General features: G+C 33.9%; 1 protein-coding gene across 1 annotated transcript in view; it reads right to left on the minus strand.

The window, feature by feature from the left end:
- Positions 1-27,837, minus strand: part of LOC126974077 (semaphorin-2A) — a 537,897-nt gene that overhangs the window by 362,873 nt on the left and 147,187 nt on the right. The gene's annotated exons all lie outside the window — the stretch shown is intronic.

Genomic DNA, 27,837 nt, shown 5'->3' on the forward strand with positions numbered 1-27,837 from the left:
TTCGTCTTTTTTTCGCCTTTTTGTCACGTCGTCCCAAAGATATGGAGCTTTAGTATAGGTAAACATTAGTGAACACATTCTTATTTTTGTTTTCCCCTTTTATTTTAATACAGTTTATGATAAAATCGCAGAATATTTTGAAAGTGCTTCGATCAAACATCGTAATCGTAATGCACAAAGATGCTGTGTAGTGCATGACTTGTGGTCTTTTGCGTAGGTACTGTATAATAAAATGAGTATAATAAACAGACTGCAAATAGTACTGAATTTGGAAACTGTAAATTATTATTTTAAACTAAGTTATGTAAGGTGAAATTTTTGTGCCCAAAGAGAAGCATTTTGTAGACTGTTATGTCAGAACTTAAATCTCTGCGTTGATGAATTAATTAATTAGATAATGCAACGATAATAAACTTTTGATTAGAAATTTCAATGGAATATTAAACAACCTGAATATATTGGATATAAAGTTAAAAGACGCATTTAGTATCGGATCATTTTGAGATTAAAGTAAAAATAATATGTGTTTAGCTTCGTAAAGCGAAGTGGCGCTGTATGTAAAAATCGTCGCAAAATACTGACTTATTTTTTAACGTGGGTCTTAATTACACGATTAATGTAGTTAAAGCTACTTTGTCAAGCCTACTATATACCATTAATAAATATTATTACATAAAATATCATAAATTCTTTATCGGAGGTACATCGTCTTTGATTGCGAGCAACGTTACCATATGGTGACTTATAAATACTATTTTATTTCATAAAATGAATTACCTATTAATGACAAATCACAGTGAAATAATAACATTAAGTATTCCACCAATTTACTGAAAGCATTGTTGATTCATTAATCAGAAAAATAAATGAAAAAAGAAATTGGGTTTCTGTTTTCTTTTCTTACCACTATTTATTCTCATAATATGGATACCCAAAAGAATCTAACAAAAAATTATAACTTTGTTGAAATATTCCCAATAGATTAGTGTTCATAAATATAGCTTCTATTTGTTAAATTAATGAAGGAAACAGCTTTCAATATCCGTTGTGTAGCAACGTGCAGCGGTTCATGACAATATTACTAACGTCATCTAACCTTACTAATGTTCGTAGACTCATAATTTATGTCTACGGCAGAATGCATTTTGGAGTTTAGAAATTATCTAAATTCTTCCTCTATTGTGATTGTGATACTTAATTAATGAAATGAGGTCAGTTTTTGTTTTAAAATTTCTCACCTGAAAGGTTACGTTAACTTACACTCCACTGCCCAACCATCAATCAATTATTATTATGACGACCCCTATAGTCCAGTGGTTAGTGACCCCGCCTACTGAGCTAGAGGTCCCGGGTCCGAATCCCGGTAGGTGCAATCATTTATTTGATGAATATGAATGTTTGTTTCCGAGTCATGGATGTTTATATGTATGTTTAAGTAAGTATATTGTATTAAATATATCGTTGTCTTGTACCCATAGTACAGGCTATGCCTAGTTTGGGGCAAGATAATTTGTGTAAGAGTGTGTCAACATTATTATTATATTAGTATAAGAATAAACTACGTTAAAAAAACCGACTTCAAAAACTGAAATGTATCAAATAACTAAAAATTTAATTTAATACACTTCTTATGCAAACCTTTACCTTTAATATTAATAAAATACTTTTATTTGTACGTGCTACATATTGATAGCTTTGAAATCAGTGCCAAGCCCTAAGCAAAATAAAACTTAATATTATAAGCAGCTGGCCACGCATGTCTGTCCATTTTTTTTTTGTTCTAGACGTAGTTATCCCGCTCAAAGTCACGCGTGGTCAGTGTAGGTACCTTTATTACATTTCGCATCAAACAAAAGAAGAATTACGTAAATCGGATCATAAATCTTAGAGTAATTTTTTTATGCATGTACACCGAGTACATACAAAAAAAATATCGATCGAATTGATAACCTCCTCCTTTTCGAAGTCGGTTAAAAATTAAATAGTTTTATATTGTTTCTACACAGTGTTGATATAGTGCTAGTATTTAACAATTTTGAAGTCAAAACTTCTTTAGCGGCGTTGAACACTTTTATTGGGATGGTTATAAAATGTTAAACTCGCGTCAGGACACGCGGCCTGACCGAAAATTCGTAAGACAGTCGTTGAAATTATGGATGAAAGATTTATGGACAGTCATTGGACCAGTGGTGATTCTTCTGAGAGGTAAAGTTTTTACTGTAAAATATTTGTAATAGTTCTGAAGTGTTAAACTTTTTGTGTAATATATATTGTAATGTTTTTGTACGATAGCGCAATAAATGAAAATTGTATTTAACCACATAAATGCTTTTGTTTTTACACTGAAACATAAAGCAATTCGTGCGAAATTATTCCCTAACCATTCCAAAATATTCAAAAATGCACAATGTTAATGTTCAAGTTTTCACTTCTGCCAGCACTACCGGAGTGCAAAAAGGAATTTTTATATTTGCAGCATGATTGAATTGATATACTGCAATCAAATTTTTGGATTTTTTATTATTAATAAACAACATTTCATTTTTTTTCCTTACTCGAGTAACTCATGACGTATAAGTATTTTTTTTTGCATCTTTTTCTCTATGTAAAGACAGCTGTAAATTTTGATTTAAAAGAGTGACGATCAGTTTCTTGGCCTTTCTTCTCGAAGTGGGAATGGTAATATGTACCAACTTCTGAAATTAATACTTGTTATATTTTGACCACAATGCATTATAAAATTTGATATGAAGGGATTTAATATACATGTATGTATATCTAAATATATATAAATTACGTGACACGTTGTTTGTCCGCGATGGACTCCTAAACTAATGAACGGATTTTAATGGGGATTACTTCATGGAGTGCAGTTTGATCCAACTTAAGAGATAGGATAGTTTTTATTTCGATTTTGGTGCCATAATTATTTTTATTTTAATATTTGTTTTGTATGGACATATTTTCTATGAGAGAATTTAGTGACGCACGGTTTGACAGTTCCGCTGTAAACCAATTTTGTTATAACAGTGAGCATTTTTGTGAACTAATTCTTGATGTTTTGAAATATTATTGGCAAATTCCTATAAAACAGTTTTCTTTTTATTATCTACAGAACAAAGTCTGTTCGGTCAGCTAGTATAATATATTAGTCGTCAGTAAGAGCTACACTTTACAGCTCGCTCTTTCCCTTCTTATTTGGGTCGACCAAAATGGCGTCCACTGTATTTGGTACCGCTTGCAGAAATATATGAAGATTTATTTTAATTTGCTCTGGCAAACGTTCTGTTTGATTGTATTGTTGTTGGATGCAACATATAAAAGTTTATTTAATTTGTTAGTTGTTTATTAAAGTTGTGGTTCAGCAGAAATATAAGTTAAAGACTTATGGTAGCTGAAGTATGACACAAATGTTCTAGTTGAACAACTACATCAGGGTGTCGAATTTGCGTGACGGTGTGCTCACGCATCCTAAAAATTCACTCTAATAATATTTCTCTAACATTCCAAGAGAAGTACGAAGTTTGAATGACTCGATGTCAAGTGTTGAGTCAATGAGATCATTATCACCTTCATTGATATAACTACCTGTTGCCCGTGATTACTTCCGGGTGGACGCTGTACAGCAGTAAAATTACTGAACTGAGATCTAGTGTAATAATGTTTAAACTATAATATTATGATGATCCGACCTCCTGTTAATGGTTACGCAAAAAAAGAATTAAATCTTTAATAATATAATATAAGCCGGTATAGACTAGGTTTAACTGGTTTACTCAATTGGATTATCCTAGGCTAAACGGGTTTGTTCAAAGGCCGATATCAGAAGCTAGTTTACCCTAGTCTGTACCAGTTTATCCTATCGCCTATAGGATGAACTGATTTAGCACATATCTGTAGATTAACATATCTATAGATTATACTTTGTGGAGTTATTCTCAATAAAACACAAAAAAAAATCCCGCGCCATATCTTCTCTCTCAGAGTATCATTTGTTTCGAAGCAGTGGTAGTAACTTTCGGAAAGAAGAAAATTTTAAATATAAATGAATTAATTTTATTTCCTTGACCTCGACGATATCCATATCTTAATAAAAGAGAGAAGAGAAAGGTCTATAATAATTAGTCAAAAGTTGTAAATTTTCTTTTCACCAATTTAGATATTTATCATTGATGTTACATCGTTAATTTTTATACATACTCTGTCAAAATTTCAGCCGTCTTACTATTGCGGTGACATACAGTGCGCGAACAGACAAATGGACGATCAGCTGCTAACTTTTCTAGCACGGAACCCTAAATAGTATAATATATTTTGTACCTTGTGTGTTTGTGATTATAGAAAAACTCAAAATTCAGAGGAGCCTGCTCAGAATTTCGGAAAACTTGAATTTCGTTAAATTAAACACACTACAACACCACGCTACAGATGTTATGGTATTGATGTTAATTTAATGTAAGATAGTTAAAATGGTTGATGTATATTGAAGTGATCATACATCATTTTCTTTTTCAGGATCCGTACCCGAAGAACAACTAAATTGATGCCTATTACTCTGTAGAGTGACCTGTAGGTCACTGTTCGTCCCACTTTATCATAAATCAAAGAATCACAATACTTGCTAAATAATTAGTAATAATACATAAAATATCTGAAAAGTATATAATATTGTATTATTCGGAATTATGAAGATAGCGAATAAGTTAATAACGTTCAAATTCAGTGATATTAAACGTGTGTAAGTCCTTGAAACAATATTTCATTTAAAAGTGCCTAATTTATAAATATTATGGCAAAAACTAAACTTTAAACTTCAATTGAAATAATACAGGTAGATTTGTTTTGTATTAATTTTAAAATTTCAAAAATATATAATTTTTTGTTGTGACCATTCAATTTGTAAATGAAAAGCTACTAGCGACGTTTCAATACCGATTGTACAATCACATTGGCATTATATGACTGTTATATCATATTCCCCTTCCTGTACGAGTCCTAGAAATTGATAAGATTTTAATTTACTATAAACTTCGGTTTCAGAATGTTAAAATTACCTGTAATTGATCAAATAAACATATTGTTCAGCAATATCAGAGTTCATCGCAATATGAACGGAAATACAGATGAAAGTGTCGTTAATTCCACGAATGAATACACATCGAAGGTACACACGAGTCATCAATCAAAACTTTCGCGTCGGATATTTGGCTGACAGTACATTTAGCTCCTTAATTAAGGCTTGGAACAGATGTTGCTCGTCAACTGCCATAGATTTCAATTTAATCGTGTCACCGCACAATATGCGTTTTATTCGTTTGCGAGGCTAGAATTGTTGGTGAATAACGCAACCGTAGTAATAAAACCAGCAATGTGATATTCAAACTCATACACGGTTATTTATCTGTTAGAATACATGAAAGAAATTCAACCTAGATAGATGTAATGACTAGCGTGATATATAAAAAAAATCCTACGACATTAAGACTAACCTCAAAAATTTGCTTTTTTTTCGTGTTTTTTTTATGCCTGGTACCTTATACCTTCGACTTTTATGGACTTATCTGAAACTATTTTTTGCTTTATTTGAAAAGTTATCCCAGATTGGTCCTATTAAATATCAGATCGGATATTGAATTATGAACTTCTTCTAATTATATATCAAACTTTTTCGAAATGGTGAAAAATAAAGTGAATTTGATTTGATTTGATAGGCATCGGAACTCCTTAACAAAACCATGTATTATAGTCGTGTCCACTACAAGGACTCCTTCAAATTCAAATATTTTTATTCAAAATAGGATAAAATATCAATTATTGAAAGTCAAAAACTACCACCCATTCCAAAAGGAACGCCTCAGACCCGAGAAGAACGATCGTAATAAGCTCACCGGGCTTCTTTATAAAAATAAGGTAACAATATATAATCGTACAATAAAATTTATTATTTAATAGCCTGAGGGCGGTCGCTCCATTCCTAATCTGTGGTATCATTAAGAAGGTCATTTATGTGATAGTACCTTTACCACACACGTTTATTTAGCAATTTGTTTTGAATTTTGTAATACATTTGTTTTGAACATTTTCTGGAATCTTGTTGTAAAAGTATATACTTAAGTACTTATAAGTATAGACTTAGCCGAGTAGTAGGTTTAAGTAGTAAGTAGACACTATAAGTTTCTATTTGTTTCTAGTGTTAACATTATGTTTATGACTGTTTCTAGCATATTCACTTATTAGTTATTGAGAGGCAACAGTCAAGATATTTATTTCTTTAAATTTTGCTCTCAATGATTCTTTAGGACCTAGGTTATAAATATCGCGAATAGCGCTCTTCTGCAGCACAAATATAGTATTGCTATCGGCAAATATATAGGCTTCTATATATAAATCCCCTTTCTTTAAATTGTAATATTATTATTAAAGTGAATATTGAATGTGTATAAATGTTAAGAAGTTGCCACTCGATACAGCCCATATCTGTACGATACGGAAACATTTTCATCGTCCTAGTTCACGTGCACGCCAGTTCAGAATACAATTTTAAACGTAGAGCTTAAGAATAAAAAGTGTCCCGACTAGATTCTGCGCGTACATACTCGTAAGCTACGAGTACTAATCGGCTTGTCACCTACAGAAGGACTTTGACTTTCAAATCACGTAGTTGCAATCTGCATACCCGGGCCGTTAGGGGACTTTGAAAGCGTTTTGCTAGAAAAACCAAGTTGTTTTAAAGTATGGTAGCGATTATAAACGTTATAGAGACGATGTTGCGATGGATTGGATATCTATTAAAACTGATCTTGTCTTATAAGTATGGTCTTTATTTTTGAACTTAGATATAGTTACGTTGAAATTGAAATCTAATATATAAAATTCTCGTGTCACGGTGTGCGGGACCGAACTCCTCCGAAACGGCTTGACCGGTTCTCATCAAATTTTGAGTGCACCTACCCAATAGGTCTGAGAATCCGACAGCATCTATTTTTCATCCCCCAAAATCTTAAGGGTGGTCCACACGATTTTTTTTTAATTTTTTTTGACTTTTTTTTTAAATTTGTTTGATTATGAGCCAGCATTAAAAAATACATACAACTTCAAATTTTCACCCATCTACGATCAACAGTTACTTTTGTATCGCGATTTTAATATCGGCAATACAACGTTTGCTGGGTCAGCTAGTAATATATAAAATAAAACCGGGCAGTTACGAATCTGATTTGCACACATTGTATACATAAATATAAATCGTAACTTAGATAAAATAAAAATATTAGTCGCTATGAACATGAAATTTAATTTTATAGTTTAGAAATTATATTTTGCTTTGATAAATCGTGGTACTAATTTTAATTAACTGCTTAGAAAATATTTCTTAGGATATATATGTATAATATAGTTGCAATAAAGTAAAAACTAAGTTGAATATTATTTTAAAGAATTATTGCTGTGTGCTTACAAAAATAAAATTGTGTACAGGACGAAGAGACAACATTTAAGACACATATTATTATCATGTAAGACTTTTTTTAATATACCTTGTCTTGCCATAAATACTGAAAAAAACAAAAAAAAATCTATTGCAAATAAAATTTATTACTTTTACAGTGTGTTAGTTTAATACATAAATATAAAACAATTTAAAATATAAAAAGCTTGTTCGAAGTGGCCTCCATTGGCTGCAATACAGTCCTTTAAACGTTGAGGCCAGTTATCAATAGAAGCACGCACTATTTTCATCGGAAAATTTTTAACTGCCAAACGTATGGAATGTTCTAAGGACTCCAAATTATCATGGCGTTTAGAGCAAGCCATACTCTCTTCAACTGACCATAAATCATAATCCAGCGGATAAAGATCGGGACTAGAAGACGGCCAGTCTTCAGCTCTGAAACCATCACTGAAGTCGGATAGTGCCCACGTTGCACTCTGTCGACTAATTGGGAAGCTTCCTTTTGAGCATAAAAACAAAATTATTTTGTGTTATTCAAGTTATGAAAAATACGCGATTAAAATTTTCTTGAATGTTTAATTGGTAAATTACTATTTCTTTTATTAACTGTTTCTTTTAAAGTTAAGATGAAAAGAACCTAGAAGTCTAGCCAAATGCAATTTTTAAAACTCTCCATACGCTTGGTATTAGTAAAATGTTTGTGTACCGGTTATTATATTTATGTATTAAACTAACAAACATGCTGTAAAAGTAATAAATGTTATTTGCAATAGGTTTTTTTTCTTTGTTACAGTATTAATGGCAAGACTAGATATTTCTACGGGGTAAAAAAACTTTAAAGCAGCAAAAATGATTGAAGATAAACATTTAGAAACACATAGAGTGAAAAGGTTTCCAAGATAATTTTAAGGACACTTACAAACCAACTTCATTATTTTATTTTAAGATGTCGGTGTGCGCGTGCATCAATCACTCTCATCATTTTTCGCGAACGCGCAAAAAAGAAGTGTAAGTTCAAATATAAAGCAAAACTTATTAGAATATAATGTAAAATGTCACGACGTTACAATATCACAGGTTTATTACATGGTAAGAATATTAAAGATTACGGTTGACATGAATTAAACCAATCTTAAGACAATAAACACCGCACATACGGGCTGCTTCACTGAATTTAATAAAGATCTGAACGCCAGAGATTGAGTAAACAAAGATTGATGCGACGAAGCATTGCATAGTAAATGAAATGTCAGTTTTCATCAAAATTAGACTAAACACAAAGGCTCAGGAGGGCTATTACCAAAATCGAAATCCGAAGTACCCCACCCGTGTACTGCTTACAGCTTATCGCAGTGTTCAGTTTTTAAGTAATTATACCGTTGTGTGTCGTTCTCATATGCAAGAATACTACCAGGCTTGCGAAGAAATCGAATGGAATGGTATTTCATCTGTAAGTAGCACATTGTCAATTTATTAAAATAGATATTTAATTCATTAAATACACCCTAAGCGGTAATGCATGCAGCGTTGGTAGGACAGAGCCGGGGATGAGGTGCGAGCGGGAATTTACTTCGGACCAATATACTGCGTAGAAAAGTGATTGACATTCCTTCTGGTTTGTTCTGAGTTTTAACTTGATTTTGAGCAAAAGAGTAGTTTTATATAGACTATCGTGGCTTGGGCACGGAAGGGTGATGTCCTACTCATGTCCAAGTTACGTCAGTTGGTGCTGGGTCTGCTGCTGCTTCGACTTCCGAAGACAGCAAGCGTCGCAAATATGTCGGTCTCAGTAAGTCTTACATCTTTGTGGAGTTGCCCAAACACTTGCCCAGTGGGGCCTAGAGTACTACCTTCGCGCGTAAAACGGCTGGTGGAAACCCAAGTGCTGGCAGCTATTTCGGTCAACGGATCAGCTTAGCTATCCAACGCAGAAATACTGTCAGTTTTCTTGGTATACTTCCCCGTATTGATTGTTTTAATTAAATGTAATCATAGTATTGTAAATATAGTTATAAGATTTTTATTAGTATTAAAATGAATAAAGTATTAAGACTATATCCGTCAACTGCATATGCTGCTGCATAGGAGAAACAGTCTCAGGAGATGCTAAGAATATTTAACAAATAGTAGAGTGAAGTAGCTAACTGTTCATCTAAGTCTAAAAATCACTGCCATCCAACATGGGGTTGCAATATAGAGAAAAATTTGCTAGAACATTGCCAGCTTTTAAAAATAGTGAAAACTTTTTATTTTTCAATCAGACATAATATACAATTGTCGTCAAGAATTCTTTGTTCGAGCATACACGAAATTTATATTAATTATTAATTTATAAAATATACCACCAACCCTCGGTGTAAGAGCTCTATGCCTGAAGTAAGTTCAGACAGAAAACTGTTCGGCGAGCTCTGCCTTATCACGCGTGTCCCTGAGCTGACGCCAGTGCTAACGCGTTTATACCGACAGTCATAATCAAAGGGCGTATTGCCGGACTCATGGAAGTCAGCTCTTGTCCATCCGAGCAAAGAAAAAAAGGACACAGTTCGGATCCGGCAAACTACAGGCCTATAGCTATTACCTCCCTGCTCTCAATATTTATCTTTCGCCGTTCTTTTTCAATCTCGATTTCAGTCTCTTGTTAAGATTACCTTCTGAGTAATGATACTAGACATAATAAGGTAACTATATCTCAAAGGTATATTTAATTAAGTTAATCGTCAAGTAAATTCCCCAGCATCCATTAATGAAGATATCAGATATATAGTTTGAAAACGTAGTAGACATGTTTGTGCGATTTAACCGGCCGTTAAGGGTGAGTGACAGTGACAAATGACGTCACGACCGTGGCCTGTATGTTTTGCGTCACCCGGCTATATCTGACGTAGAGTTAACCATAACCAGAGCTACAGTTAAAAGGAATACTGTGCTTTATAATTTTATTACATACTAGCTGATAGACGTTGTTCTGTGTATAATAAATAAAATAATTTTTAAATGAATTTGTCAATAATATATAATAACATCAAGAATTATTTCGTTAAATATGCACCCTGTTGTTGTCATGAAATTGTTTCACAGCAGAACTGTCAAACCGCGTCAATAAATTCTTGCATAGAAAATATAACCATACAAAACAAATATTGGAAATAAAAATAATTGTTTGAACGAAATCTGGCCGTTTAAAGTGGTTACGAACAAACATACATACAGGTGAAGCTAATAAACAGCGTGTAAAAATAGTATATCGCTTGAAATGTCATTATCACAAAGGATAACCGAAGTAAAAAAAGTTCTCGCGCACGTAGCGGTAATCGTCACTCACGAATGGTTGCGAAATTTAATTTGTGACAAAACTTAAGATTTATCAATCTACATCAAAATAATCTGATAGACAGTTAACCACTGTAGTTTATCTACCAACTATAGTTAGCTAAAATTAAGTTTAAGTTTATTTTTACCTCCTGAGAAAGTTAGAAAGAAATGTAAAAATTCTAATTAGTTGTTCGTTTGAAACTATTGTTTCAATTTGATTTCTGAACTACGGGGGAAACTACATAAAAGGAAAAACAAAATTGTTTATTTGATTCCGAGCATTTTCATATTAATTATGCACCCTTAAACCTTCTCTGGACTTCCACAAATAATTCAAGACCATAATTACCCAAAACAGTCCAGCCGTTCTCGAGTTTAGGCGAGACTAACGAACAGCAATTCATTTTTATATTTATATAGATTTATTTTATAATTATTCAGCGATAATAAAATAATATTTATTATAATTAAATATATAAAATATATAATTATTTGTTTTCTAGCTTGTATTACGTTTGAAGTGAAAACTTCTTTAAAAAAATTGTGTGGATAACTGCTCCATATACTTCAATCTATACTTTACATTCGACAGGAATTTCAAAAACAATAGGCATATATTGTAAATATAGTTATAAGATTTTTATTAGTATTAAAATGAATTAAGACTATATCGTCAACTGCATATGCTGCTGCATAGGAGAAACATTCTCAGGAGATAATTAAGTTTAAGTTTATTTTTACCATATTCTAATACTATAGTATCACTTTTTTAATTTAGAATTTTGATAACAATAATTGTAAATATGGGCGAAAATAATATGAAAGTAATGTTGAATATAGAATTATTGGTAAAATTTTCAATTATTTAAATTTATGTTTAAATTATTTCTGATCTTAGATTTATATATTTAATTTTAAGGTTTATAGTAGTATTCATTGTAGTGTAGTAATCAAATAAAACATTTATTTCTTTCTAATATTATGTTCAGTTATCAAATATTCAGTTTTATTTAATTAAATGCAATATCGTCTACATTTATGCTATATCTATTTTAAAAAACTATAAATGTCACCATTCGCTTCGACAGGATGTCGAATTTGATGAGGCTAAATACAGAATTATATGTGACCATTCCTTAGACTTCACAGTAGGTTTAATTTGTCCTATAAAGATAAACGTATCCCATCGCGGACTTTATGTAGATCTATAAAATGGATATATTTCCAACATAAATATTCGTTTTCGACCATACCTTCCAGCCAGCTTGATTTTCAACAAACATCGTACTTCAACCATTATACACAAAACCTTAACATATTATACATCGAAGAATTCCTCTGAAATCAATCTATACGAGTATTTCAGCGAAAACCGCATTAAAATGAGTTAGATATTTCTTGAGTAAAGCATGAACATACAGTAATATGCGGCTGGGGTTTTGTTTTATAATTTGTGGTGAGTTATCAGTATAAATTGTAACCACAAAAACTACGTAGGAAATCATAGCTCTGAACGTATTTCAACTCTACACAGCATATTCAGGGTTGTGACGTCACGCGACGTATCTTTGGCTTGTTTATAGACGTCTCCGTGTGTGAGTTATGATACGTTTGTCTGCAATGTGACACGGCATATGATTTATGGAGGAAATGTGTGCGTATAAATATCTCACATACTTAAAGGTAACGTTCCTCGTAAAGAAACACTTGACATCGTTACAGGGGAATTATATCTTGTTTTTGAATATTTTTTTTAATTAAATGAGCAAAGCGTACGGCTCATGGTATGGTATGGTATGGTAACCAAGAGCATGGTTCTCATGCAGCAACCGAGAAATCACAGGCCTGTTGCTGGCTGCATATGGATTGATACATACATTGAAGAATTTACATATTCCTTCCTCAAAGGTCGGCACCACATTCGTCAACACAGAGGTGCATAAGCAGCCTTGTAGTGACATTCCAAATATTTTATGGCATAAAAGTACTTCCAAGAAGGTTTCAAATCAGGTTATAATATTGTATTGCATAGGGTTGCCAATGAAAATTGTTAAGTTATTATTTTTATTTTTAAATTCATATAAATGATGGTTAAAATGCTAGAATTTATAAGCATGAACCTTTTCAGTGCTATACTCGAAACTCAAGTTAAAAATCCACTCTACGCCATTTTGTCCAGACATGTTCCAAATTCAAACTTTCGAATACAATTCAAAATACCAACAAAACGTAGTCGGTATAAAACGGAATGTTTTTAACCCCGGCGTTGAGCCACCGCGGAGCAGACTTTAATTGCCTCAGGGCACTCGTCAGATCCGACTGTCGGCCTGATTGACACGTACGTCATTGATATGCCACAACCCGCCACCCGCCGGACGGTTGTATTGTTTACGGTTTTGAGGGATTTTTCTAGTGTCTGTCTATTTTTTTTACTGCCTTGAAATGACGTTTGTCATAAAACCAGTCGAGCCGAACTAGATATTTTCGTTTCGGAAATCGTAAGGTCTATCTATATAAGCTGATATTATATAAAATTACATGACTATTAATTTAGTATTATAAAATAAAACTGAAAGGAACTATTATAATTAAAATAAAATTTTGATATTTTTAATTAAATTCGCTTATTGCACGTCATAAGCCCACCCAACCATATTTTTTATGGTAGAGCACCAGGTGTTAAGTGATAAACGCCCCTTATAGTTGCTTGTAACAGCGGGGTAAATCTTGTTATAGAGAGAGTTTAAGGCCTTTTGGGAAGATTTTTGAAAATACATGCTTCAGACCTAGAAGAACGGGAGCAAGAAACAAAGCCTCTTTTTTTTCAAAATTCCTTTACATTCCCATTTTCCATGTTTGTTGCATTCCCAAGGTCCCAATATCATTAAGAAAAAGGAGTTCTGACTATCTTTTATATGAGAAAATGTGACGCGACAAGCCTTCACCTCATAGCGAAACAGCACGAATGGAATGCACTTCCTTGTGCTTTTTTTCCAGGACGATACGACTTCCTAAACAAAACGCGTTCACCATTTTAAAAAGCCGGCAACGCTTTTATAATTCTTCAAGGATTTGAAGAGAATGCGGGCGTAGGTGAGCAGTGATCACTTTTAATCAGAAAATACGTTCCCTCGCTTTTCCCCCATAAAAATATGTTAAAAACAAAAAAAAACAATACACAGGAGTTGATAACCTGCATTTGAAAGACGATTAGAAACTGGTGACAAATTAAATTATCATTTCGACCTAATTAACAGCCACATCGCATAATAAAACGATGATCTATACATATTCTCTTTAGAATAATTTACCTTTATAACTGTCATAATATGACAAAATGTATTACGCTCTCGCGGGCAATTATACCATCAGTGCAAAGTTTTAATGGTGATAAATCGTGTGTTCAAATACATAATATTATTAAGAATGTTATTTGTTGTTGAACAGGAAGTTTAGCCCCAAGAGATAATTACCGCACCCATTAATAACGTCGTTGGCAAATTGGAGATTATAATATATTGATGACATGTCTTGAGCTCAATTTTGATCAAATAAGTCACGATTGCGAGTAATTATATATTAAGGGAGCTAACTTTATTTATATCAGGCGAGAAATGAAAGGAACCTGAATACAGTTTTAAAACTAATATGCACGAATGAATCTCTATTATAGTATAGTAGTATAATATAATATTGACACACATTTTACACAAATTATCTTGCCCCAAATTAGGCATATATAGCCTGTGCTATGGGCTGCAAGACAACGATATATTTAATACAATATACTTACTTAAACATACACATATACATATAAACATACATAAATACATTTAAACATCCATGACTCGGAAACAAACATCCATATTCATTATATAGGACCGCTAGCTTAGTAGGTATGATCGCTAACCACTCGGCTATACAGGTTGTCTATTATAGAGTTTTACAGTGTCTATTATGTTAACTGGGACAGTATCTGGAAATCCTAATTCACAGAAATTCTGTCAGACAAAAATACTATACGTATTAGGAAACATTTGCTATTTTTCGTGAAATCAATTTTGGTCCAGCGCGACGTCCATAAAAATGATTTAATTTTAAGAATGTTTTTTTAAATGCGGATCGACTCAGCTTCATGTGACATGTTCATTATTACTGACATTTCAAAAGACAGGGTGTTGCAAAAAAAGTAATGGGCAAGTTGATTATACGTCATCAGGTAACTCCTCGTTTATCGTTTTGCGCCCATTCTTCTCAGGTCTGAGGCAGTCTATTTTGAATGGGTGGTAGTTTTTGACGTTCAATAAGTGATTTTGTATCCTATATTGAAGAAAAGTATTTGAATATTCGCCCATTGCACAAAAATATACTTCAAAAATAATTATAGCCCGTGTATAAAGTTTGGAAAAATATTTTATGGTTTATTAGTCTTAAGAATGCACTTGTGGAGTAAACCATTACGCTAATAACAGGTCATTGTAACAAACAATGAAACAAAATGCTAGCACTTTTACCCCTATGTGTGAAACAGTAATTATAATATAAGGATTCCTTCCCTATATGTGAAGCTGTGGTTAGTAATTATTAAAATTGCATCGAGCATACTGAACTGACAGCTGTTAATAAAACACGTTTTTTTGTCGAATTCTGATATTTTTGTTCTATTTTATGAGCTTGTGGTTTCAGAGGTCTGTTTATGGGTTATGCCTATTGAGCAACAGATTTTCGGTTCGATTCCCGCTATAAACATTTAATTTTTTAGTGAAAACTTCTTTAGTGGCATTGAGCACTTTTCTTGGGATGGGTATAAAATGTTAATATCGCGCCAGGACACGTGACCTGATCGAAAATTCGTAAGACAGTCGCTGAAATTATGAATGAAAGTTGATTTTTATGAGAGATAAACTTTTTAATGTAAAATAATTGCAATAGTTCTGAAATGTTAATTTTTTTATGTAGTATAACTTGTCATTTTGTTTATGATAGCGGAATAAATTAATATTGTATTTAACCACTAAAATGCTAGTACTTTTAAACTGATGAATAAAGCAATTCGTGCGAAATTATTCTCTAACCATTCCAAAATATTCAAAATACACAACGTTAATGTTCATGTTTTAACTTCTAGCGGCACTCTCGGAGTGCAACCCTTATTTTTTTACTCTATTATCATAGTTAGCCTAAGTGGGAAAGCATTTGTGTTTTATGTAATGTAAATTAATATAATATCGTATTCTTTAATCTGTATTACATTTAAAATATTACTATCTCTTATAATTTTGAAAGCTGTTGTGATGATGACAAGAGGCAATAAAATCCTATTTTGAAAAATTAATTTCAATCTAGAAATATTTTCGTCCATGCAATCCCATTTAGTTAAGTTGTAAACAAACCGTTTCGATCAACACTTTATTGCACGAATAGCGGCATTTCAGTGCACTGAAAAGGCTTTCAATTTTGTACTATTTTGCAGCAAAATTGTACTTTATTGGATGCTTTGAGCGATTATAGTACCGCTCGGTGAGTCACTATTCGCGTGAAAAACGCTCCTGCTTCTAACTCAAGCGATTTAGTGTTTTCATCACTATATATTACTGAATAACATCGTAGCTGAAGTAAGAAATAAAATAATAAACAACAATTTAAACAAAATAATAAGTAACTAAGAAGACATACAATTATAACTATCACCTTAGGGTAAGTCTTCGCTAATGTTCAAGCTTAAAAACCAAATATTTCACGGCTGAGATTCGATCCTTCTACCTCGCGGTGTTTCGGCTTCGCAATCACAATGATTCGACCACTGGTCCAATGACCTTATGATCATTAAGTTGAAATAGCTAAGCTATTATTAAACGACTGTCTTACGAATTTTCAATCAACGCCGCTAAAGAAGTTTTCACTTCAAAAAATAAGTAATTAGGTAAGCTGTAACTGTAAATACTTACCTTATAACTTTCGTGATTCGAGTCAATAGGAACCCTTACAGTGAAACGGCTAGATCAATTTTAAAAGGATTTTCAATAGCGGATATGATGCCTTTTGGCTGAGAGTTATGAATTCGGGTTCAGTGCATAAATAAAATTCCATGAAATTTCGACTCAATGTTCAGATTGCCACGTGATCAAAATCTACGTTGATGAAATTGAAAGCGATCGTTTTATTTAATTATTGTTGTGTATGGTAATAATTAATTGAATTAAAAAATTAAATTTTGAATTTAACCTTTATTTTGAGCAATTCACGCACACTAACACAAAGTATTTTACAAATCGCAAGTGTAAGACGTAGCTTGTCACGCACAATAATGTATTAAACCTGGCCTGTTTTTTCTGTTGTCTTAGAGCAAGAGACTCAATCTAGTAATAAGGTTATTGTATGTATTTATTATTAAGAGTGTGAGAATTAATGCTCATGTACTAAAAAAAACCAAAAGAATTATCTTTCTGTTTTTTCCTTAAATAATTTACACTTTTTTTTACACGAGTTAGTGTAAGTAATTGTGTTTTTTTTTATATGAAAATAAGGGACGGGCAGGACGTCCAGCTGATGGTAATTGATACGCCCTGCCTATTACAATGCAGTGCCGCTCAGGATTCTTGAAAAACCCCAAAAATTCTAAGCGGCACTGTACCTGCGCTCGTCACCTTGAGACATAAGATGTTAAGTCCCATTGCCCAGTAATTTCACTAGCTACGGCGCCCTTCAGACCGAAACACAGTAATGCTTACACATTACTGATTCACGGTAGAAATAGGCGCCGTTGTGGTACCCATAATCTAGGAGGCATCCTGTGCAAAGGAGCCTCCCACAATGCTTACACATTACTGCTTCACGGTAGAAATAGGCGCCGTTGTGGTACCCATAATCTAGCAGGCATCCTGTGCAAAGGAGCCTCCCACAAAATGTGTGTATCTGAACTTTGAGTATTTTTGTTGCATCAGTTTACAAACTATGGTTTGTAATTAAAATAATTTGTAAAATAATACAACTGTATATAGATAATGTTTATTTAAAATGTAGTAATGAGTTTTTTGCTTCTTCACCTTACAGCTTACCTTTTCCCAAGTGGTAGCGTGAAAAAATATAACTTTTGACATTCCTAAATGTTATTTTCTTGACCAAAGTGATATTCAAAGAAGATGTTAATACGACGTATTAAGAGGCAGGACTGATTAGGCCAAAATATAAATTTAGTTTACTAGAAGCGTGAAGTGGTTTGACATAAGTTTGAAATAGTAGTAAATACAATAAAGCGATTGGCGACGAAGTATAATCCGGCTAAGTTTGAAAGCGAACAGCTGCATAAAACGTAGTGGATTTCGGTTATCTTCGTTTTTTACAAAATTATAGCCGTCATCTGTCAATATGTCAATGACTGCACCTTTCATACAATCGAGTGAATCGCTTTTATCTTAGAGAGTTTCACTGGTGGAGAGGCTGGTAATATTGAATTGATTTAACTACTTACACAATATAAATAATGGTGGTTTTTTAACTGCTATATAAATTTCTAGTACTATTCGGATACCACACTTACCTAATGATGTTTACTCTTTAAATATAATTCAATTATTGTTCAATATTTAACTACCTTCGCGATTATTCATTACACGCCGGCGAAGCCTCCGGCCAACTATTTTAACTACGTCGCATAGTTTGTTTTCTGTGATTAATACTGTTAATTGCTCTAAGTTATTAAGTTTCAACACACAATTTGCTTTCTTCATAAAGTAACTGGGCTCAGAATAGAACTAACGTTATTTATGTAAGTAATAAAGTGTAAGTCGAAAGAACAGTCTTATTCATTATAGTTTTTAACGGCTTGTACCCATTTTTTCAAATAATTTTTTATGTGCATTTATGTATGTTAGGTAGTTATGTTTTATGCTCGGAGTTTCCCTACGGGATCGAATCAGAAATGAGCAGATCCGTAGGAGAACCAAAGCTATACATAGCCCAAATGATTGCGAAACTGAAGTGGCAGTGGACAGGGCATATAGTTCGACGGACAGATGGCCATTGGGGCAAAAAAATCCTTGAATGGCGACCACGTACCGGAAGACGCAGTGTTGGTAGGCCCCCACAAGACGGATCGACGATCTGGTCAAGATCGCCGGAATACCTTGGATGAAGGCAGCCGAGGACCGATGATCGTGGAGATCTTTGAGGGAGGCCTTTGTCCAGCAGTGAACGTCTTCCGGCTGATGATGGATGGATGGTGCATTTAATGTCTATTAGGTTCATTATTCAAAATATTACAGAAGCAAAAGCCTGATTGAAAAAAAATATTAAATAGGATCTTCTTTATAGTTTTCTTATGATTGACTAACAATTTACTAGCGTCTATACACACAAAGCTTGTAAAAAAGAAAATCATTTCTTATGGAAATACAGCAATATAGAAAAGTAAAGCGAAACTTTTGTTACTGTAACCGATTTTGATTAACAAGTCGTAAGCAGTCAGCCACGATTGACATTAACTTCTTAGAATTTTGCATATTAAACCACTAGCTTAACGCACATATTGATACATCAAAAATGGACGCGCATTATCGGGCTGTCAGGTCGTCTATACGCTATTATATTCTAATTCCAAGGTTCTTGCACTAAAGAAAATCAAATTCAAATATTTTTTTAAGAAAAGGATGTGACATCACTTATTGATAGTCAAAAATTACCACCCATTCCAAAACGAATGCCTCAGACCTGAGAAGATTGGGCGCAACAAACTCAGCGAGATTTTTTATTCATAAAAAAAATATTATGTTTACAAAGTAATATTGTACAATTAAACTTAAAAAGCCTGAGGGCGGTCGCTCCATTTCCGATTCGAAATGGAGCGACCTGATATGATATCGTTTAGAAAGTCATTTATGTTATAGTGCCGTTTACCACACAAACGTTTTTTTACAATTATTTTGAATTACGTCATACTTTTGTTTTGAACATTTTCTGGGATCTTGTTGTAAAAGCATATACATCGCCCCACAAAAGCCTTACTAACTCGAATTAGCCGAGTAGTAGGCATTATAAGTTTATGTCTGTTCCTGGTGTTAACATTATGGTTATGACAGTTTCTACCAAATTCACTTATGTGCCTATGAACATACATTACTTTATCAAGAATATATTGAGAAGCAACAGTCAAGATGTTAATTTCATTTAATTTTGCTCTCAATGATTTTTTAGGACCTAGGTTATAAATAGCGCAAAAAGCCATCTTTTGCAGCACAAATATTGTGTTAATATCGGCAGGTTGCCCCATAGTAATATACCATAGGACATAATACTATGGAAATATCAAAAGTACCTATACTAGTCGCACCGTATCTATGTCAGTTAATTGTCTAATCTTTTTAACCGCGTATACTGCAGAACTAAGTCTGTTCGCCAATTCTTCAATATCAAAACGCAACATTTTGACTTTTTCGAGGATCAGTGTCACTTTTCGGTCTAGGTATGAAAATATACCTGCGCGGAATAATTAAGATAGATATTCAGTTGTCTATTACTCTCGATGGTACGCATGCCTTTTATTCCAATGACAATTAGTACATTTTTCCCTTCTTTGTTCATTAAAAGTTTCTCAAACATGAGATGCATAATAATATTTAGATAAACATAACAAACGTTGTAAATATTACACATAAGTACACGTAATTACGCAAAGTAAGTAGATAATTATTTCTTCTTTCATCAAGCGTGTTGTAAAGTAGTTTGGTCTTGTCAAATTGGTCCTCGACGTTACAGCCACTAGTAAATAGCCATAGGTGTCATTTTATTTATCAATGTATTATTAGTCCACACCGCATAACTGAGTACGATTTAAAATGATTCTTATAAGCGGGGCACTAAAGTAGCTATTTCTTTAAAAGGTGTAACTAAATAAAACTTCTATTATTATTACACTTTATTCTTAGATTTTTTACAAAAAATTGATACGATAATGATAACGTACTGGGTGCGGCCCAGTACAATGCAGTGCCGCTCAGGATTCTTGAAAAACCCGAAAATTCTGAGTGGCACTACAATTGCGCTCGTCACATTGAGACATAAGGTGTTAAGTCTCATTTGCTCAGTAATTTCATTAGCTACGGCGCCCTTCAGACTGAAACACAGTAATGTAAATTCTGGAAATTATGCCGTTCCCACAACAACTATGAAGAATAATAAAAGACTTAAATTCTATATATCTATTTTATTTCAATTAGATGTATCTTCGAGTTAAGTCTTCAAATAGTCTGAGATGTAATTTATTATTTAGTGACGTCACTCAATGTTCGATCGACATTACATTACTGCTTCACGGCAGGAATAGGCGCCGTTGTTGTACTCATAATCTAGCCGGCTTCCTGTGCAAAGGAGCCTCCCACTGGTTGGTGGAGCTACGTTCTAATTTGTTTTTAAAATATTCCCTTAATAGAACACTATTATTTATCTTAATTTAACCTACATAAAAATATAAAATAATATAAAAATAAAATAGCTTAACCTACATACTATAAGAAATATGGAATATAATAATAGCTTTTTCAACAGAACGCCCACACAAAACTTCACAAGCCCTTTGCCCATGCGAGCACGAGCGTGCCAGAACCACTAATTATCACATACCAGGGCTGGCTACGAATTCTTTACACAGATCACGGAACCACTCCGTATCGATCGCGGACCTCTGTCGAGAATTGCTACCGCTATAAGATATTACAGGAATGCAGCTGTGACCGCCTCTTTTTACATTTTCCGACCTCACTCCAATAAATATATGAACGTGATGGCATTTGCTGGATGTTAGTTTTCCTTATGAAATGGAATTTCTAGGGTGCGAAGTAAAAGGCATAAAAACCACTATTACCATTTCATAAGTCATCCATACGTTTAAATCGAATTGAAATGTTTTTAAAGCTTAGACCGAACGTATACCAGAAGGTCAATTAAAAAAAAAAAACAAGTGGGCCACACGACTGAAGTAAGACAAAATATCAATTTATAAAATTGTACTAAAAAAATAAAAGATGATTATGAAATAATCAAGAAATCACCGTTCTCGTAACGCTAGCGTTCGTCCTTAACGCTTTCATCACATATTCACCAGCTAAAACCACAGGTCAGAATATCACCGTTTGCGTAACGCTAGCGTTCGTCCTTAACGCTTTCATCACATATTCACCAGCTAAAACCACAGGTCAGAATGTCACTGTTTGCGTAACGCTAGCGTACGTCCTTAACGCTTTCATCACGTATTCACCAGCTAAAACCACAGGTCAGAATATCACCGTTTGCGTAACGCTAGCGTTCGTCCTTAACGCTCTCTCCACATATTCACTAGCTAAAACCACAGGTCAGAATATCACCGTCCGCGTAATGCTAGCGTTCGTTTCTAAGCTTACTCCCCAAGTCAAGCGTGCGTTTATTAAGTTTTACTTCAAACTATGCAACAATTTCCTCACAGATATATAAATAAGCGGCCACGTGACAGCTGAACTGATCGAGACGTTCGGTAAAACTTTTTTGTTACATGACATTTTCTGCTTGTTCATTTTACTGTGAACCACTTCGTCCTAAAAATCAATATATTCTCGACACTCTGGCTCCTTATCATGTCCAAGTTACGTCAGTTGGTGCTGGGGCTGATATTATAACTGCAGAAGACAGCAAGCGTCGCAAATATGTTGGTCTCAGTGAGTCATATGTTCGGTGTCGAGACACTTGGTCCGTGGAGCCCAGAGAAGCGGAGAATGTTCAAATAAATAAAGGAATACTACTATCTTCGCGCATCAATAAGGCTACTGGAAACCCAAGCGCTGGCATCTGTTTCGGTCAACGGATCAGCCTAGCTATCCAGCGCGGAAATGCTGTCAGTATGATAGAGTTAATTTTAAGTAGTCATAGAATTGTAAATATAGTTATAAGATTTGTTTTGTTTGAATTAATTTCAGTTAATTAAATACGAAATATCTACTGATGTTATATTCTCGTATATGTCTCTTTATTGCGGCAAATCTTCGTTAGGGCTGGACCGATGAGGTTTCATTGGCAGGTATCCGATCTTAACGTTTTATTTCGTAAAAGAAACGTTTTGCACATAAAAATATGTACGAAAACCAATAGTATGATTTTTACGCAGATAAGCTAAGATAAGCCAGCAATAAGATAAGTAAATATTTAATTCTTAGATTATTTTAATGTCTAGATAGACTGTGACAACTGTGAACAGATCGGAAAAAATATCGGCGAACTGTTAGCCTCTATTTTCAGCAACGTATCGTGAGTGTAAGTAGTAGCTATTAAGCACACTCAAGTAATAAGCCTGGCCTGTTCTCATGCGATGCCTAACAGTAAGAGGCTCTATATATAACCGCATTACTTATCTGAGATTTATTTATTGCATCTTGACGTTATGTCCGGTGTTGAAATTTGGTTGCTGTTAATTACTATTTGGTTACTATTAAGCCGAACCACTCCTCTGACCAAAAGATGCAGAGAGAGAGAGAGAGAGAGGGAGAAGACTATCTTTAGATGAACTTCATCAAATCACTAATAGATTATGTAGAGGCTTGAAATTAAGACAAATACTAATTTAATACTCTTAGGTAAGCTAGTGCAAGTAAGTCTTAATTTGGTTACAACTAATATTACTTTTACCTTAACCTTATGAAGTAGGTACTACTTTAAAAAAATATAAATACTATCATAAACAAACCCCCTTATCTTATATCTTTAAACGAGCAATTCTTGTGTATATATATATATATATATATATATAATATCTGAATCTCGGAAACGGCTCCAACGATTTTCATAAAATTAAGTATGCAGGGGATTTCGGGGGTGATAAATCGATCTAGCTAGGTTTCAAATTAAAAAAAATGGTTTTATCCATGTTTGAATGAGAAACAGCTACAATAACATTAGAATACAAAGGTAAATTTCGCCACTATATACAAGACTATTATAGCTCAGATGGGACATTGGGTGATCCGGAAAGCAGAAGACCCCGGTTCGAATCCAGATGTCCTATTAGTTTTTTTTTTGTTCAAGTTTTGTACATTCTTAAAAATCCGAGCAAGGCTCGGTCGTCCGGATATTGAAAAATTATATGCAGACAGGCTTGAAATGTTGGTTACGGACGTTAAACAACTAGGTATGCAAAAATTATACGCCAACAGGGATACCTTACAGCGGCACAAGAAAGGATTAATGAAACATTAGTATGATTTACACGTCGTCAAGAACCACGAGTGTTACGCAAAGAAAATAAACCCTCATATTTGCGAAGTACTTCACTGCCACCGCCACGCTTCTTAGACGCGGAAAAGCTGAAAATATTTCGCCACGAACTAACTACGTGCTAATATGAACGTGTTCCCTTATTCCCTTGTTCCCGTTGCTTTAGTCTTTGTATCCTTTTTATACTTGAACAGCCCTTGGTGCGTACGAACGGGCGTCGGGTGTAAATTGAAACACTTGCAAATTTACTCCATACATTATTCATGCGCCAAACATCCTTAACGCCTGACAGTTTCAGTTGATGCACGAATTCCACGAAGTACGACTAAATAAACAGTAAATTGTACAGTATTTGCTTGAGCGAGCTCGATCGAACATTGAGTGACGTCACTAAATAATAAATTACATCTCAGACTATTTGAAGACTTAACTCGAAGATACATCTAATTGAAATAAAAGAGATTTATAGAATTTAAGTCTTTTATTATGCTTCATAGGTGTTGTGGGAACGGCGTAATTTCGAGAATTTATAATTTTTTACAAAATCTAATGATAAAACACCATTTTAAAATTTATGTATGCAGCAGCTATCGACAAAACCTAATGCTTGAAATTATAGATTTGTCAAAAATGCATTAACAAATAATGAGATAAATATTAATAAAAATAATTAAAAGGAACTTCATCAGGAATCAGCTTGATCCATTTGACCGCGTGCAACGCAGAGCAGCTCGAATTGTCGGGGACCCAGTGCTCTGTGAACGTCTGGATCACTTGGCGCTGCGTAGAGATGTCGCTTCATTGTGTGTCTTCTACCGCATTTATCACGGGGAGTGTTCCGAAGAGCTGTTTAACCTGATTCCTGCCGCCGAATTTCACCTTCGCACGACACGCCACAAGTTAGGATATCATCCCCACCATCTGGATGTGTGACGGTCCTCCACAGTGCGGTTTTCAAGGAGCTTTCTTCCTCGTACTACTGTAGAATGAGCTGCCTTGTGCGGTGTTTTCGGGACGATACGACATGGGTACTTTCAAAATAAGCGCGTACACGTTCCTTAAAGGCCGGCAACACTCTTGTGATTCCTCTGGTGTTGCAAGAGAATGTGGGCGGCGGTCACTTAACACCAGGTGGCCCGTACGCTCGTTTGTCCTCCTATTCAATAATTATTGCTTTGCTAAATTTATAATATTTCTTTATCCCGATCTTCCACTAAGTATGTCGCTTAGTAACATCAACCTCACTGCCATAATTTATTTAAGACTAGCTTTTATCCGCAGTTTTGTCCGCGTTGAATACTAACTTTGAGCAACATTTTTTATTTTTTAGAATATTTTTCAAATAATACACAATATACAGACTGCTCTTTCCGCTCTTCTATGATACAGCGCCCTTTTCATTGTGGACAGTCTCTTTAATAGTATTTCCCCGTGAACCTTAATCTCCTATTTCATCCCCATGTACAAAAACGCTCGAACAAATGTTTATTAATGATTTCTTATCAAATGCCTAAATTCAAAGTTTCATGGTTTTATCTTCGATAGTGACGAATTTCCATACAAACTATTTCATCCCCTATACATATACATCCCCTATTTCAACCCCTCCATTTATTTATTTTTCAGTAAAAGGTTGTGTGTCCTTTTTCAAGCTCTACCTCTACCTAAATTTAGTACCTCTGTACTAAATTTTATCAAAATCGGTTTGGTGGTTTAGGCGTAAAAGCGTAACAAATAAACTTACATTCACATTTGTATTATTAAGTATGGATAAACGATAATTGTGCTAATCCAAAAATACTACGTTTGCCTAGTTTAAGAAAAGCAATTCATTAAATTCCATAATTAAAAAGTAAAGGAATCACACATGGGTGTACTGATGCAAATAGTGTATCATCAGTAATCATAATAATATGACGATGACGACCCCTATAGCCCAGTGGTTAGTGACCCTGCGTTCTGTGCGAGAGGTCCCGGGTTCGAATCCCGGTAGGTGCAACCATTTATATCGCCAGAAAATCGCGGTTTCCAACGGCTATACAAAACAGTTAGTGAACAAATTAATTAAAATAAACAAAAACATTTAATTAATTCAGAACTTTATCCCGTCCCACCACAATCAAATACCAAATATGTGCGTGGTTTATTTTGGTCCAATATCTGATAAAATAGCTAAAATATTTAGGAAAAACAATATTAATGTGTCCTTCCGAACGAATCACAATGTCAGTCGAATATGTAATGGCAAAGATCGATTACATAATTCCGAAAAATCCGGCGTTTATAAACTAGGTTGTGACACTTGTAACGGGGTATATATAGGTCAAACAGGTCGAAATTTCGAAATTAGATTAAAGGAACATATTGCCGCATTTACGAATAATCATCCCGAAAAATCACACTTCGCGAAACATTTAATTGATACAGGTCACTCACTCGGAAACAATAATAATTTTAATATTTTACATACATGTGAAAAAGGATTTCGCTTAAATGTGTTAGAGCAATTAGAAATAATAAAACACAAAAATAACACTATGTTTACATTGTTGAATGAACAAACAAATTTAGTCCCATCACCATTGTTACGTGTCTCTTCCGGGGGTAATACGTCACAACAGCCGACCAATCACAGCGCGTCATTTCATGGGACGAGGGTATAAAAGAGCGGCTTCCGGCTCATTTGATTCAGTCTCGTGCCAGATTTTGACGAGACAACACGTCCTGAGGATGCCTCGTGTAGAGGCGAAACACGTGTCGAATTGTTTTAAAGACAAATATTGGCGGAATTAACACTAAAGAAAACTTAAATAATTTGTATATTGTATTGAATATGTCATTGTCTTGTACGCATAGATTTGCCTAGTTTGGGCAAGATAATTTATGTAAAAGTGTGTCGAAAAAAAATCAACTGATTAATTATTTACAGAAAATATCAAGAAAATACTAAGTAGTAGTTCTTTTTTTATTTCAATCATATTCTTTCACAGTGTCTATATTAACTATATATGTAAACTGGATAAAACCTTATGTAGTAGACAGAAAACACAATGGTCAAATCAAGCTGTAGATTTTCTCAAAGCGTTACCTCTCCAGCTTAGCCGGCTATGCAATAAGGTACTGTTACCCGCGCGCTAAATTATTCTTACCCTAATAAATTTTCCGAGTCAAACGGCCATTGTTAAACAAATGAGTTTCAAGACGAGTGGCACTGCAATTGAATACGAAAATAACTTAAATTACCTATTACTGATCAGTTCTACCCTATAAATAAAATAAATATATCGAATTGACTAGATTAATATTCTATTGCTTGTTCGTCATTCTGTTCCATTAAAAATATGGGTGAAAGATGGAGCCCCAACTTGAAAGTTGAACAAGACATTCCAATAGATAACTTACCATGCGTCACTCGAACGGTTGGCTCAGTTGATAAGAGCGTTCGGACGGAATCCGGGAGGTGCGCTTTTGAGTCCATTTTCAGAGTTTTTTTGAGTTCCATCTTTGCCTTTACCAGCTTTTATTTCAGTTACGTGGAAACCTATTTGTTCATTCTTTTCCAAAATAAAAGGGTAAAGATTTTGAAACAAGAAGAAGTACACATTTTTCAAGCCGTTTCACAGATTAGCCAGAACTAACAGACAGACAGATGGAGAATTTACAAAATTTGTGTAAAATTCCGTATAAGTATTTATAATAATATTATAATGTTGACTGTTAATGTTTTAAGAGTTGCGTGTTGAACTTTGTTAGTTAATATGTTTGAGTTTCTTAGTGTCCTCTACTTTGACATTATTAGTAATAATCACTCGTTTTTTGACAATTTGATACATTAAGAATAT

The sequence above is a fragment of the Leptidea sinapis genome, chromosome 31 (genome assembly GCF_905404315.1).
Source record: "Leptidea sinapis chromosome 31, ilLepSina1.1, whole genome shotgun sequence".
NCBI lineage: Eukaryota > Metazoa > Arthropoda > Insecta > Lepidoptera > Pieridae > Leptidea > Leptidea sinapis.